Source organism: Macaca fascicularis, chromosome 14, assembly GCF_037993035.2.
Source record: "Macaca fascicularis isolate 582-1 chromosome 14, T2T-MFA8v1.1".
NCBI lineage: Eukaryota > Metazoa > Chordata > Mammalia > Primates > Cercopithecidae > Macaca > Macaca fascicularis.
The window spans coordinates 24,449,849-24,462,563 of NC_088388.1; the positions used below are offsets into that span (position 1 = coordinate 24,449,849).

The 12,715-nt window shown below is 35.7% G+C and overlaps 1 protein-coding gene across 37 annotated transcripts in view; it reads left to right on the forward strand.

The window, feature by feature from the left end:
- Positions 1-12,715, forward strand: part of LRRC4C (leucine rich repeat containing 4C) — a 1,324,460-nt gene that overhangs the window by 147,764 nt on the left and 1,163,981 nt on the right. For 32 of the 37 annotated variants that reach the window (XR_012423317.1, XR_012423318.1, XR_012423321.1 and 29 more), the window contains one exon: positions 1,322-1,375. The exons of the other annotated variants lie outside the window; for them this stretch is intronic. The gene's annotated coding sequence lies outside the window, so the exon portion shown is untranslated. The remainder of the gene's footprint in view (positions 1-1,321; positions 1,376-12,715) is intronic. 37 annotated transcript variants of the gene reach the window in all.

The following is a 12,715-nucleotide window of genomic DNA, read 5'->3' on the forward strand; positions in this document are numbered from 1 at the left end:
TTCTGCCTCTTCCTCCCGAGTAGCTGGGATTACAGGCATGCACCACCACATCCAGCTAATTTTGTATATTTAGTAGAGACTGGGTTTCTCCATGTTGGTCAGGTTGGTCTTGAACTCCTGACCTCAGGTGATCCGCCTGCCTCAGCCTCCCAAAGCGCTGGGATTACAGGCGTGAGCTACCGCACCCAGCCTAAAATAGTGTTTTTAACATTAGCATGAAGACATATTTCCTAGGGATGTTTTAATTTGAAGGTGAGACTTTGAGGTCTGCACTTTAAACAAATTCTCCAGGCAATTCTGGTCAAGGTGGTCCACAGATCACATTTTAAAAAACATTATTTTAATGTTCAAAAATATCTAAGTACTTTTAATATCAAAATGAAATTTGTATTTTATTTGCTTTTTATGTTGTGACTGGTTCAGAGATTCAATTAAAATGAAATGGTCCCCTTATATAAAATATAATTTTAAAAATACAATACTTGCTTTCATATTTGCCTTTAAGATATAAACCCATCTCCCAAACTTATATTTTTATTCCTTAATCAGTGAGCCAGACTTCTTTTTAAATCTTTCTTTTGAGTCATACACCGGGTTCTAGCCATAGTAATTCTCTCAGATGTAAGATGAGCTTCAGTCCTGCCAGTGTGAGCAGTGTCATATGGAAAGCTTATTGATTTCTTGCAATTTTAGTTAGGTATATTGCTAACAGACTGCCTAGGGAATGGCTGAGTAACATTCAGCAAATCCTATTTTCCTGTAAGTGGATTTTGTAATGTATTTCAGATTTGGAAGAAAGGAACTGTCATTCGCAGAAAAAGTTTGCTTTTCTCTTCACTTGGTGTTGATCACAATGCAATATGGCATATGTGGTATAGCAGTGTGTGATGATTCCTAGTCTCATTTCCTTTCTTCCTGTAACTTTAATATATTCTTTAAATCAGAAAACTTGTATAGATTTATTTTATCTTGATTTCAACTCTCTCTGATCATTTCTCTTGGAAAAGATTGGAGAACAGCAGTCTGAAAGGCATCTGAATTTGTAGATTTCTCAGGTAGGTAACTAAGAGGAATGCAGTAATATAGTTGTCATCAATACTGATGTGACATTCGGTGGTATAAACGGGGGTGTTCAGATCACTGGGGGCAATAGAGTAAAATAAATTCAATGATATGATGTAAATGTTTTTAAACAGAACACTTTCCACACTTTGGAAATCATTAAAGAGGTATTTGTATTGCAATATCGTCTGGCATATTATGATGTCAGATAATATTATTTTCTTTATATTTGTTATTTTATTTTTCTTCTTTCTTTCAGTTATTATGAAAAGACTGTGCTTCTCAGACCCTCTTTGTGGTTAGCCAGGACCAGGTAATGTTCTTTGGTTAATGCATTTGAATAAATAACGTGTGTGTGTGCATGTGTGTATATATGTGTCACATCCAAGGAAGGAGTTTGAATTACCAGTGCAAAACTATGCTGCACTTATTTCTACCTGTCCTATTAATCGTGGAAGCAGGTGTTCACATGGTGCCCCCTCAACCTTTTCTCTTCTGAGTAACTGTGATGATCAGAGCCCTCTTCCGACTTAGGCTGAATAGGTAACTCAAAAAAGATCCACTTTAATGTATTAAGTGATTTGGCAGAGGGTGGTTACACTGCAGCATATCCTGATCTATGATGATTGACACCCATATGTTTTTCATAATCTTTATAAGAATTTTAATTTTGGGTTGCATTAGATACCACAAAAAACAATTGAAGACAGATAGGTATTATATTTTCAGGATTAACTATGCACTATTTATATTACTAAAGATTTTGGTGCTTTCTCCACTGGGAAACTATTGAAGTTGCTGAGAAAATTTGGCCTGAATAAAACACGTAAGGGAATGTTGATAGGTGATTTAAAATCTTAAAGGAAAACTGGGTTGAGAAAAAAAATAAAGATTGAGCATTACAATTTTGCAGAGGGTAAACCTATACAAATTAGTGGTATTCACAAAATATAAGTTCAAAGTGAGGGAAAATAATTTTTGTAACAATTATGCATGACAAAAATCATAATAGAGTATCTTGTGATATCTTGAACTTTTTTTCATCAGAAGTGGAATGGAGGGAAATACTGCATAGTCTTGCCTCATGGAAACAGTTTAACATAAGGCCAGGTGCGGTGGCTCATACCTGTAATCCCAGCATTTTGGGAGGCCGAGGCAGGCAGATTACCTGAGGCCAGGAGGTCCATACCAGCCTGGCCAACATGGTGAAACCCCATCTCTAGTAAAAACAGAAAAATTATCTGGGCATGGTGGCAGGTGCCTGTAATGCCAGCCAGCTACTCAGGAGGCTGAGGCAGGAGAATTGCTTGAACCCGGGAGGTGGAGGTTGCAGTGAGCTGAGATCACGCCATTGCACTCCAGCCTGGGTGAACAAGAGTAAAATTCCGTCTGGGGAAAAAAAAAACAGTTTCATATAAACAGTTTAGATATGTGGGCTTGGGAGTGCACACAGGCTATTCCTTTGCTGTAATTTGTCCAAGATCATCTAACTAGTAACTGGGAATAGCTGGTTATTCTGATGCTATTCCCAATTACTAAGTAGGTGATCTTGGACAAATTCTCTAGGCCCAACTTTCTTCTCATATAAAATACTGTTAATTTTGATAATAGTGGTATCTACCCTGGTCTCATTACTGGGATTAAATGAGTGAAATCAGACAAAACACTGCAAACAGTAGCTGGCACAAGATAATTCATTAAGAATTCTTAGCTATTATTATTATTATTATATTCCCAAGAGAAGTTGAAGAGTGCAGATTTGAGAGATAGAATTAGTTGAATTCTACAGTCCTTTTGAAATTGAGAAGCAGTTTTCTGGTTCTTGAATAAGTCTATCAGACAGTAGTCCTAGAAACTAAAATTTTCCTTAAAAGTAGCATGTTGGGCAATCACTCAAAAAATTTGTCTTAGAATTGTGTAAAACTATGAGGATTTTTATTTTTAGGTAGAATTGAATTTACTTGGACTGTAATTATTGTGGAAGGCAGAATTCTAAGATGACCATCCCAAAATTTCTCACCCTAATCCTACACTATGAATATGATCTCTGCCCTTTGTTTTTATTCTGTGCTTTTTATTTTTACATTACATGGCATAAAAGGATTTTACAGATGTAATTAGCGTTACTAATCAGTTGACCTTAAGATGGGAAAAGTTATTAGAGTGGGCCTAGTTTAATTGTAGGAACTTTTAAAAAGCAGATAATTTCTCCAACTCATAGCAGAAGAAGCAGCAGGGGAATCTGAAGTATGAAGACAACTCTACATGAGGAAACTTGCTGTTGCTTGCAATATTGTAAAAAGACCCATAAGAAGTCCCATGGCAGGAAACTGTAAGCAGTCTCTCGGAGTTGAGAGTTGCTTAGTAGCCTGGAACAGAGGACTTCATTCCTACAATCACAGAGAACTGAATTCTGTCAACAATCTGAATGTGTTGAGAGGTAGATTCTTCCCCAGAGCCTCAGATGTAAAGACAGACATCTCATACTATGAGTGTGAGCCCCTGAGCAGAGGACCAAGTTTAACTCTGCTGGTCTTTGATACATGCAAATAAATAGCCACAGGTTCATGGAAAAAAGAGCAAGGGGTAATAAATGAGTGTGTTTTCTTTCTTTAAGGAACTAAGCTTGTCTTAGTTATTCAGCAATAGAAAACTAGTGCAGTCACTAAAAAATATGGAGGTCGAACTGATTTGGGAAAACAGTCATTTTTCATAACACTAAAATTAGCTAGACCACTTATTTTGGCAAGTGTGTGTGTGTGTATGTGGAGCTGATGAAAAGGACCAGTGTAATGTACCATAGACATCTATTTAGACAGAAATGGAAATCACTATTCTATTGAAAGTATTTTTCACAGAATCAGGAGTGAGTCACCATCTGAAAAAAACCTTGACCTTTTCACTATGAGATGCTAAACTATTTTTCACAAGATTTGATGCCTTATTGAAGTTTTTCTTTCTTCTATGTCTTCAAATGTGGATTACCATCTGCTAAATCATAGTTATGGTCAGTTGTGAATCTAGCATTTGAAGAAGCTTTCATATGAAACACCTCTTTCATATAAAATGCCTCTTTATCTCTTATTTAAAACAAAACCACTATTTAAAGTTGCAGATTTGCACAGATTTTTATTTTATTTAGAGTATTAGCCAAGAATAAGTATATAAATTGGATTCTATTTGTATTCTCAATCAATACTTGGAGTACATATGATAAATAAAAAGACAGATTGGTTACTATAGTCAAAATTCTATACTTTTTGTATCTGTCTCACTGTGCTCCCCTCCATTTTTATTGATCCTATTTTTTATTTAAATGATTTTACTCTTGACATTTGAAATATATATACTACATTACTTTTATTTTGGTTTCTATATTAAAACATATTAAAATAATTTCATACATTTAAACATATCTCTTTAAAAATGAAAGTCCCAAACCAAAACTTATTTGGCAATGGTTGGGTATGGTGTCTCATGTCTGTAATCCCAGCACTTTGGGAGGCTGAGGCAGGAAGATCCCTTGAGCCCAGGAGTACCAGATCAGCCTGGGAAACATAGGAAGACCCCATATTTACAAAAAATACAAAACTTAGCTAGGCGTGGTGCTGTGTGCTTATAGTTCCAGTTCCTAAGACTAGCCACCTTGGGAGGTGGGAGGATTGCTTGAGCCTGGCAGATCGAGGCTGCAATGGGCTGTGATTGTGCCATGATGCTCCAGCCTGCGTGACAGAATGAGACCTTGTCTCAACAAACAAACAAAAAGACAAACAAACAAACAAAACCTTAGTTGGCAATTATGATATATAGAATGCATTTCATTCATTTGGCTTGTTGAAAAATATAGACTGTGGCAACTTGTTGCCTCATTTTGGAAAGACCATTTTCTTCCAACCTAGAAAAGTCTTTAAAGTCTGACCACAAGAATGCTTCATGTAACAGATGTGGATATTAATAATCATAAGTATGAATTGATTTTCCAGTGGTTAACCCTTGGCAGATTTAAATATAGATTTTTAATTTCTTTTAAATTAAGTGTAGTTTCTATACAGCATTTTATGTTATCTTGACAGAAATGTTCTGCTGATACTACTTAGTTAAATTTTCTTCTTATTTAGTAACATAACTTTCCTGGTTCATAGATGAAGTCCATGTGGCATCATGTGGCTTTAGGTTCTCACAGAAATCCTTTACATGCTGTCAGACAAGCGGCTTCAAGACGGCCACAGAACATGCGAGATCTAAAACTGGTGCCCAGCCACATCTTCTGACTTTCTGTGGCTCTAAAAATCTGTGGGGAAGTATGATAACTTGTTCTTAAATTGGGGTTCCATTATGTTCAGACACCAAAGGGACCTGATTGTTAAAATTTGGTCCCCCGAAGAAAATAGTAAGCAAATTAAGGTAGTGTGAAAAAATTAGTGGCAAATTCGGAGTGTTCAATATCCATGAGCTACAATGTGAGGTTGTGTGTGACACCCAAACTAACTGCAATCTCACCAGCTTTTTTTTTTTCTTCTGTAATTTCTATTCTATGAAAAGGAGAGGTTAGTGTAATAAACACACAAACACAGACACACAAATACATAACCACAAACACACACAGTGGGAAATATCTAGGAAAGAGCTTATTACAAAAAGCCAAAGGGAGAAAGTTGTCAAATGATTAGTGTTCAAGAGAAGGTCACCAGTGACTGAAGGAGCAACAGATGCACCTCAGAGCAAAAGTGGGCACAGAGTTGAGGGACGGTGAGAAAAGTAGATAGTGGAACAGAGGGAGAGACACAGTGCCACAGATAGAAGTTCTGATCATATTTGAAAATCCCCACCTTCAATCTCTTATGAGAAGAGAGAAAAATTGCGAAAGAAATCTGGAGACAATGCTGGAATCTCTGCTAATTAAGTCCAATACGATAGAATTTGTTGTGTTTCTATCAATATGTATTCCCTTGCACTAGCAGGTAAGGTCAAGGAGATAGGTAGTATGACATAAAAATGATAACTTTTACATTGTAGATAAAAAACAAAAACAAAACCAGAAACCAGAAATTAGCTAAGGGAAGAAAATAGTTACATAAAATCTACACCTAAAAATATCTACTGTTAACATATTAATGTATCATCTTTTTAGCAAATACCCATTCTCATTGATCATTTTTCTTTGGGAAATATTCAAAATGGGATTATGCTATATATATATAGTTTCATAACTTGATTTTTCCAATAATATACAATGGGCCTCTCTTTATGTTGTTCAATATTATTTCTGCAGCATGACTTTCCTATTTCTATTGTATTCTGTTGAATGCATGTTCTACTTTTCACTGAAATTATTCCTTATGATTAGGAATATGCCTTTTTTTCCTTTTTTTAATTCTATGGGCAATTTTATGCCATATATCCTCATAGCTGAATCTTTGCTTACATGTTTAATTATTTGATTGGGATGAATTCCTGGAAATTGACTTACCATTTTCAAAATGCTAATATATTGTTAAAGCTTTCAATAGATGACGATACATTGTCTTCCAGAAAAATTATATATGTTTACTATTTATGAGAGTCTTGGAAACTTAAAAAATAGCAGGAAAAACACCCCCAAACCATTGTCTATTATGTTACTTAGTCTTGTCTTTCCTGCCACCAGTCCCTTGTTCCTCCAAATGATGGGTCCTTAATATTACTGAATGATGACAACAATAATAATGATACAAATAAAAATAAATGGACTACTTTAACTATAGGGAAATAGTCTGCATGGAAGTGCACAGAAGTTCTAATGAAGGTCATGTGGGGTATGGAATGTGGATGTAAAGAGAGGAGTGAGAGGGAATGCAAGTAGGGTGATATTTAATATTTCTTCTTAAAACATTTCTATACTCCTTGTAGTTTTTCAGTAAGTTAATTTTAAATGTTATCCTTAGGGAAATATGGGAATAGAAAAGAAGGGAAAGAAACTCTCATGTATTCCACATAAAACTTGACTGTAAAAGTTAACATGCATAATCTCATTTTAATTTCCACTTATCATTTGAAGTAGATATTATTCTTTCTCATTTTAAGGTTAAAAAAAAAAAGCAGTGGCTTATCAAGGTTAAATGACTTGTCCTAAGTATGTCCGAAGTATGATAGCCATACTTCAAGGAAACTAGAACTGAACCCAGGCTGACCTGATCTAACTAATTTGGAGTGAAGCTGGGAATTTAATACAGAAACCAATATTCTTTCCTCTGTGCTGAGCTGTCTATCAGGAGGGCAGTGAGCTGACTTCTGAGATCAAGATAACTGTGTAGAGAAAAGGGGACTGTTGGCTCCTTTGCAGGATCCCAGTTCTGAAGTTAATGAGTTCGAGTGTCTGGGAGAAGTAACTTCCCACAAGGTCACACAACAGGAGTCAGTGATTTCTGACTCTACACACCCAGCACAGTTTTTTGCCAGTTCTCTTGGAACCAGTCTTGTGGTTTCATTTCTTGCTGACAAGGCCAAATTCCAGAAATTTATTTCAAGTGAATGAATGTGGGGAAAAAGAGAGTGGTGGTGAATTCTGATACAGAGTGGTTACTACCTGTCAAGTATTAAAGTAACTGCTTTCTTTTCTGAATTAGCAATAGCTTTTCTTATTACAACGCATGGCAGATACAGTGATGGAGATTTAGCAAAGTATAATTATGATAAGGAAGCAAGGGGATAAGAAACAATAGCTCTACATATAAGAAGTTCTACAAAATGAATCAGAACGTAGATCCTTAATTCAGACGAATAGAGTTGAAGTTCTGAGAAATGAGACTTGCAATGCTTAAAATAAACTTTTTGATTCTTGTAGGTAATATATAAAAATAGATGCAATAGAAATACAGAAATCACATAAATTATTTAGATGTACTTTTTTTTAATGTAATGCTTTAAACAATCAGGATTGTAATTATTTAGATGTACTTCTTTTTAATGTAATGCCTTAAACAATCAGGATTGTAATGGAAAAAAATATGAATGCCCTTGCTCTCATAATTGTGAAGTCCAAAGATAGGGTAGGCTTCATGTGTAATAGGTTTAATCAATAATCACCAAAAATTTATTTCTGCTTTTTTTTTTTTTTTTGCCATCCAGAGATATTTACTGGTTTCATTTATTGGCTGAAAAAACTCTGTTACCCGTAGCACTCCCAGTTGTAGAGAAAGAGCACAGCATTCTCATTGTAAAAAAGACTATACCGTCTTTGGTCACATGTATACTCCTGAGCTAATTACTGTTTCCAAGAATATTCCCTTGGATCTGGACATGAGGTTCACTGGCCCTGAAGATCCTAGGCTCTGAAGTATACACAGGTCCCATAACAAAATTCTAGTGCATTATTTAGGGGAAAAGAAATAAATGGCTTTTGAGTAGGCATTCAGCAAATTAAAGTTTGCATTAAACATATTTAAATTAATGTTGTGTCTTAGTGATAACATTTATAATGAAGATCCAGCTCCTTTGTACATCTATTTATTGAGCTCTCACTGTGTGTGGAGACATGGTTCATAGTTATGCATACAGATATTATCTCTAAATCTCACAATGACTATCTTCGTGGGCTTGTTTTCTCATGTCAGCTATCTCTTTCTGATTAACAAACTTACTCAGAACTTAGTGATTTAAAACTACAATCATAAACATTCATTCTCTAATGGTTTCTGTGAGTCACAATGCAAGGGCAGCTTAAGGAGTAGTTCTGACTTGGAGTTTCTCATGAAGTTGAAGTTAAGAAGTTGGCGAGGACTGTATTCACCTGAGCATTTGACTGGGGTTGGAGAACTCACTTCTAAGGTGACTTACCCACATGACTGGGAAGCTGGTGTTGACGGTTGGCAGGATACTTCAGTTCTCCATGAGAGTCTCTTGATAGAGCTACTTAAATGTCCTCATGACATGACACCTGTTTTCCCTCAAAACAAACAATTCAAGCAAGCAAAATAAAAGCTGCAATGTCTTTTATGAACTAACCTCTAAAATCCCCCATAGTCACTTTTGCAATATTCTATTGGTTACAGTTGTCATCCCTGTATAATATGGGCGGGGTCTACACAATGGCATGAATACCAGAAGATGATGGTCCTTGGAGACCATCTTGGAAACTGGCAACCAAGTGTAGGTATTGATATACCTGTAACACAGATGAAAACTAGACTCAAGTTGCTCATGATCACAGATGATCTCAGTGCATTTTTTTTTTTTCATGAGTGAACTAGTAAATCCAGTACAATTTGGCTCCAAAGATTATTCTTTTCCTATTAGAAATTTTTATTTAACCTTCCACATAACCTGTAGAATATATGGAGCAACTAAGTTGGTCTTATTTTGTAGGTTATGACATTGAGAATTCAGTTGGTTAAATGGTTTGCTCAAGATCAGTCCAGTTATGGCAAATTGTTGACACAGTGACAAGCAGGACATATGCACTAGATAGTTTAAACATGCCTTTGAAAATGAAGTTTTCCAGGAGAGTGAAAATTCCTTATGAGTCAGCCAGCTTTATACTGTAGCTGGGGTCCTCTTTTCTCATAGTGTTTTTTTTTTTTTTTAAATACTTTAAGTTCTAGGGTACATGTGTAAAACGTGCAGGTTTGATACATAGGTATATATGTGCCGTGTTGATTTGCTGCACCCATCAACTCATTCACATTAGGTGTTTCTCCTAATGCTATCCCTCCCACAACCCTCCACCCCGCAACAGACCCTGCTGTGTGATGCTCCCTGCCCGGTGTCCAAGTGATCTCATTGTTCAGTTCCCACCTATGAGTGAGAACATGTGGTGTGAAATTATAGTTTTTATACAGATAGCTCAAGAGGGTCTCTCAAGCTTAATTGCAGTGTTGAGTCTTTTTATAACAGTGCCAGAAAGCATTGTTATTATATACTTAAACTCTCTATAAAACTGACAATTATTATATCAATCTTGAATTGTGCTTATAAACTTAAGTGAATATCAACTAACGGTGCCTAGAACATATTAGGTGATCAATAAGCGTTTATTAACATTATTATAATAGTTATTTCACTTTTCCTTCATAGGCTAAACTTAACTGACACCTATATACAATGAAGCTTAACTTTAGGCTTTCAAAGGCAACTTTAAAAATCTGGATTTAGAGGAATTCAGCAATACTCCCACATTATTTGTTCTCCTGATTGTGTATTTTAAGTATTTATTCCTTCATTCTCCACCTTTTCTTATTTTGTGTTTTAAGTGTTTATTTCTTCATTTTCTACCCTTTCCCAATCCACCCCCAGCCCCTCACCTCAATCTATTCCCAAGTCCCTTGGACTTCAAAGAAGGAAACAGTGTCTATCAAGGCATTAGTGTCTCTTAAGGCCAATATACCCAAAATTATTTATATATTTAACAGATAGACAAGGAAAACTATATTTTTATTTGAATAAATGAATAGATACTGGGACAATTTTTGGCTAATAATATGATTGCAAAAAAAAAAAAATGTCAGAGTAGCGCTACTAAGAACCTTGAGAACCTTCCTTTACATTCAGGCCACTAAATAATTTATCAAATTTTTAGGTTTGTGATAATGCATGGCTGGATCACAGAATAAATCACAAATATACCACTTTCTAAATTGCTTGTTTCATATACTTTAATTCTATTGTAGTCTTAAAGCCCATCTGTTAATAACAGTAATAAAATTAATGGTAATATTAATAGGGCCAAGTATAGACTCTTTAACAATTATTTGTATTCTAAGTACTATCTCTATCCCCGAATGACTACGTAAATGAGCACTGTCTCAAGAGTGGCAGACAAAACATACCTACCAACATTCAATATGCATTTGTTTTTCTTTCTGGCAGAGTCCTGATTTGGTTAAGGTGTTCATCCTCCAGTGTACTTGGAATGGTGGCCATTCCCAGTAATAAGGGTAAACCAAATATGGTGGTTCAATTCTGTTGCCAGTGTTATAATCCAATTCTAGACAAAGTGACAGTAGATGATGTCTGGCCATGTAGAAGCTTTTGCTCATTATTTTCTTCATTAATTAAAATTAACACATTGAAAACACTATTGTTTGCTAGACATTGTTGGTTCAATACACCGATGAGAAGAAACAGCCTTGACTAGTTGAGGAAGGAGAAGTGGAGAGATGGAAAACTCCCATGCCTTTGAAAACAAGACAGAACTTCTTAATTTAACCAACCCTGGAATTGGCCTACTGCCAATTTGAAGAACTGGAGGATAAGAGGCATATGTATCTAACATACCCTAAACATACTTATCCTGAGTCCCAAAGGTCTTCTCTTACTTTGCTGCTGAATTTCTGTGAGATCAGAAAGACAGGAAGTTAATTACTGCCTTTATTACAGTGTATTAGTCCAGGACCACTGCAAAATGGCCCCAGTCTTGACATAACATAGGCTACTACTTGTGATGTCTGATGTGGACTCTCATTAATGGAAGTGTTTTATGTATACTGTCAATAAAACCAAAACTCAAACCTTTTCCATGAGAAATATACATGTCAGGCCTAAGGTTGCTAACCCTAAGGAAACCAGACGTTTTCCTTCTTTGTTACTTGCGACTCTGCTGCTCGTCCCAACTTTGGGAGAGCTGAGGCCCATGGTGGCCAATGAGGTCATGAAAAACTTTACCATTCTATTTTATGTTTTCGTTAGTATGTACTTCTACTGTTTCCTTATGATCCAGGGAGACCTGAACTGTAGTACAACACAGAAAACCCATCTGGTTATAATAATCATAGTTGACATTTATCGAGCTAAGGTCACTATATGCTGGGCACTAATCACATCAATTCATATGAAATTAATACAGAAATTCTCACAGAGAGACACAGAAATGCAGAAATGTTCAGCAAATTTCTTAAGATCACGTAGTGAACTAGTAACACATCTGAGAGTTGAAGGCAAGTTGTTCAATAATCGGAATTCCTAAACATTACTCTGTACTGGTATAGAATTCATAAAACTGGTTTAACTCCTTTGATTCTTAAAATGGTTCATGAGAATATATTTTTGAAAGTCTCAGGAGCAGTGAAAATAAGTTCCAAAGCAGAGTAAATGGCAGCATTTTGAAGGGATTAGAAATAGACTGGGCCATTTAAGAGAATGTAGAATATAGAAAATTAGGTAGGCAGGGGGTATGGGAAAGACAGAAAACCCAAGAAGGAAACATAATCAAACTGGCTGATTCCTGGTTTCTTTCTCTTTTTTGGTCATCTACTTTGTCAAAAAAGAGGAAAAACAGATTCCGTATATCAATAGAGGGGCATAGGGATTCATCTGTCAACGAGTGTTAAAGCTTCTGTTAATTGACAAAATGTGTCAGTCTTTGAGCTCTTGCTATCTCAGTGGGTGCCTGCCTTCTAATTCAAATATTCTCCTGAGACAATAATGATGATGTGGGATAATATTCACGGATTTATGCTGTAAATAAGACAGAGAAACCCATACTTCCACTGATTGTCACAATACAGGGAAATGGAGGGGTGGGTTATATGTGAGATCTAGGACACATGACAGAAGAAATAGAAAGCTAAAATTCCTGATTGAGATAACTCTTATAGCCTTATCTTACATGCTTTACATTTGCTAATATGATTTAACACCATTTGGTAAATAACTTATTCTAACCGGTAAAATAATGATA